The sequence below is a fragment of the Camelus bactrianus genome, chromosome 23, assembly GCF_048773025.1.
Source record: "Camelus bactrianus isolate YW-2024 breed Bactrian camel chromosome 23, ASM4877302v1, whole genome shotgun sequence".
Taxonomy (NCBI): domain Eukaryota; kingdom Metazoa; phylum Chordata; class Mammalia; order Artiodactyla; family Camelidae; genus Camelus; species Camelus bactrianus.
This window is the reverse complement of record NC_133561.1, coordinates 37,787,933-37,792,188: the sequence shown is the minus strand read 5'-3', so window position 1 is coordinate 37,792,188 and position 4,256 is coordinate 37,787,933. Positions and strand designations below refer to the sequence as shown.

General features: G+C 33.7%; 1 pseudogene; it reads right to left on the bottom strand.

Annotated features, from left to right (window-relative positions):
• Nucleotides 1-2,651: 2,651 nt before the first annotated feature.
• Nucleotides 2,652-3,648, bottom strand: LOC141574850 (olfactory receptor 4C16-like; annotated as a pseudogene).
• Between the last annotated feature and the right edge of the window lie 608 nt (nt 3,649-4,256).

Genomic DNA, 4,256 nt, shown 5'->3' with positions numbered 1-4,256 from the left:
TTTTGGCCATTTGTATGTATTCTGTGGACATATGTTTATTCATATATTTTGCCAAATTTTTGATCAGGTTATCATCTTTTTATTATTAAGTGGTAGGAATTCTTTATATAGTCTGGAGACAAGTTCCTTATTAGGTATATGATTTGCAGTTATTTTCTCCAAAACTGTGGGATGGCTTTTTACTTTGTTGATAGCACAAATTTCAGCACAAAATTTTTCATTTTGATGAAGTCCAGTGTAACTATTAAAAGTTGTTATCATGTACCAATTTAAACATAGCTATACATATTTTATTCATGGGAATGAAATTCTTAATGACACTTGCTGTTCTGGTTTTTTTTTTTTTTTTCCTATAGAAATGATCACTAGATTTGATAAACATTTTTATTGGGACTTAGAGATAGTAATTTTATTTTGTATTACTTTTTCTGGGATAGATTTTACATACAATGTAATACAGAGATTTTAAGCATATGATTGATATTTATATTCATCAATATTGATAAATTCATATATTCATGTAACCATCAACAAATTCAAGATCCAGAATACTTTCAGTAACCCTGAAAGTTCTGCCATCCCAATATTCAGTCAATCCCCCAAGATGCAACCACAGCTCTTGTGTGTGTCACTGTTCAGTTTTGCCTGTTCTAGAACTGCATACAAATTGAATCACAGCACTTACTAATTTGTATAGTCTGTTTCTGAGAGTAATCATGTTGATGTGTTATCATTAGTCCACTACTTTTCTTTGCTGAAGATTATCCTATTATATCTAGTCTGACAACTTCTGTCTTTTAATGTCATGTATTTTCATTTAATGCAATTGTTAAAATTTTTGGATTTAAAATTCTTATTGCAGTTTACATTTTCTTTGTCCCCTTTATGACTTATTTTCTTTCTTTCCTGTGTTCTTTTAAGCTGAGTAGATGATTTTTGTTTAGTATTAAATTTTATCTTCTCTATTGACATTTTTTAAAACTTTATATTTTTAGAGCAGTTTTAGGTTCACAGCAAAATTTAACAGAAGATATAGAGGTATCCCATGTACCCCCTGTCCCACTCATGCATTGCCTTCTCCATTGTTAATGTCCCACAGGAGTGGTACATTTGTTCAATTGATAAAGCTACCCTGGCACTTCATTATCACTGGAAGTCCAGAGTTTACATTAGAGTTCACTCTTGGAGTCGTATGTCATACAGATACAGACAAATATATAATGGCATGCATCCACCATTGCAGTACCACACAGAGTAGTTTCATGGTTCTAGAAGTCCTTTGTTCTCCACCTATTGATTCTTCCTTCCACTTTAACTCTTGGCAAAAACTGAACTTTCTGCTGTCTCCATAGTTTTGTCGTTTGCAGAATGTTACATAATTGCAATCATACCGTATGTAACCTTTTCAGATTGGCTTCTTTGACTTAATAACATGCGTCTAAGTTTTCATCATGTTTTTTTATGGCTTGATAGCTCATTTCTTTTTAGCACTGAATAATATTCATATGGATATACCAGTTTATCTATTCACCCACTAAAGGATATCTTGATTATTTCTAAGTTTCAGAAATTAAGAATAAAGCTGTTATAAATGTGAGTGCAGATTTTTATGTGGACATAAGATTTCAACTTCTTTTGGTAAATACCAAGAAGTGTGACTGCTGAATGGAGTTTATAATTCATATTCATCATATAAATATTAGTGTTTCAAAGCATAAGATCCTCCTCTATTTCATTATTTGTTTTAATCTATCAATATGTTAATATTCATCAACGTCAACTGCTTACAGTCTCTACTTCTGGACCATATCAATATATCACCCTTAATTTGGGCCATCAGTTTTACAGTTACAATAAATCAACATTGAAACAAAATACTAACATTTGTATAATTCAAGAGAAAATATATACCTCCTAAATTTAGAAGGAGTCAAATTAGAAACATACATTTTTCCAAAGGAATATCATTATAAGTATAAACTCAGTAGTCAAAGCCTTCCTATGGTCAAAGAAGTTCTTCAAAGGTGGACTTTTATCTCCATATTCTGTAGCTGTTAGAAGGATCTCAGTAAACACATGGTAGGAATTCAAAGTATAACACCAAGAAATGAAAGGGAGACTATCTAGATTTTATACTATTCTTACTATTCTTTATAACATTACAATTCTGTATTATTTGAATCTAGTGCTTTCTGCTGAGTCAGGAAGAGCCACCAAGTTGAAGGTCTATGATGAGGCAGATGTGACTAAAATATTTAATAAAACCATTTAAAAGAGGGAAAGTCTGCCAGGCTGTGGATATGAGCATTTAAATGTATAACTATACACAGAGGAGACCAGAAGTTAGAATGAAGGAGGGCATGGAAAATATTAAATAAATAGCAATGTAATATTAGGCAGGCAACAGAGGCAGAAACAAAGCAGTGGAAAACATCTGTGGCAATGGACCTTGTATACATGTTTACAGCTGGTGCTGTCTCATCTTGTACATAACACTGACTGAACACTAATCAGTGTATGTGTTTACTATGCTTATTTTCCTGAATTAAACTAATGCTAATGCCCTATGACAGGATTACATTAATGCCACAATAAGAGATAATATTCTCTAGGGGCTTCTTCTAGATCAATCTAAACTATGAAGCTTCCATTTATCTTTTGTCATCTGAGATCAACTTCTTTCTCCATAACATCCTCATGGCATTTTTTGCTTCTGCATTCCTTAGTGTATAAATCAAAGGGTTAAGAAAAGGTGCCCCAATTGTATAAAACACAGCTATCATCTTATCCATGGGGAAGGTGGTTGCAGGGCATGTGTATATAAATATATAAGGACCAAAGAACAGGATGACCATGATGATGTGGGAGATGCAGGTGGAGAGGGCTTTTCTCCTCCCGTCAGCACTGTGGTTTCTCAGAGAATGCAGGATAACAACAGAGGAGACCATCAGCACAAAAAAGCTCCCTGTGCATATGGCCCCACTGTTGGACACCAGGAGTAGGTTGGTCACATAGGTGTCTGTACAGGCAAACTTTAACAAAGGCTGCAGGTCACAAAAATAATGATCAATCACATTGGGACCACAGAAAGGCAAACTTAAGGACAGAAAAATCTGAGCTGAAGAATGCACACAGGCCCCCACCCAGGCCAGGGCCATCAGCCCACCACAGACTCAATGGCTCATGTTGGTCATGTAGTGAAGGGGCTTACAGACAGCCACATAGCAGTCAACAGCCATGAGGATAAGGATGAAGATCTCCAGGCAGCCAAAGAAATGGGATGAAAAGTCTTGAATCATGCACTCACTGAAAGAGATTGTGGTCTTCTTCAAAAGGGCATCCACATTCACTCTAGGGGCTGTTGAAGTAGAGAGAAAGGTATCAGATAAGGATAAGTGGAAAAGGAAGAAGTACATTGGACTCCCAAGTGCTTGGCTGGTCTTGATAGTAGTAATAATCAGAAAGTTACCCAACAGTGTCCCCAGATATAAAAGCAAGAAAGTGACAAATACTATTTTCTTCCTTCCAGGATTCTGGGTCATCCCAAGCAGAATAAACTCAGTCACATTATTCTTCAACTTCATGATTTCATGAATGAGAAGATGGGATGAGTGTAAAATGGATTATCTGAAAAAGTAAAGAAATTAATATATGGTGTGTTATTTGATATTATGGAATATTTTAAGTAAAAATAAGTACTGCTTATCAGGGATGTTCCAGCTGGAGTTTCCTAATAATGTATATTATATGTTGGTTTCTTAGTAATAACACTTTGTTTTCAATTTGCAATGATGACTTCATAGGATCATTATGAGTCTCATATAAGCTTGTGAATGTTAAACTTTCCTATAAAATTCTTCAAATATAATACCTTGATAGATGTGATGTGATTCTGACTAAATTTATGAATATATAGTTAATATATAGACTCCATTTTGTTACTTCCTTTGTTATTTTTGGCCATATTTAATATGGCTTTGATTTGCATGTTTGACATTGTGTATTACTCATAATTACAGATATATTTGACTGCCCTTGGTGGTTTATGATATAAATATAAAGTCATACAGCACACTTAACATCTTAAAGAATATCATATTTGCCCATGCATTTCTACTTCTCATATTTGTTATACATATTTATAAAAAGTATTTTATTTATAAATTTATATAATTTCATATAAATATGTATACTCATACATTCAGCACAAACTCTCTGCAGGATTCTCCAGTCTGTAAAATGAAATGTTGCCTTTA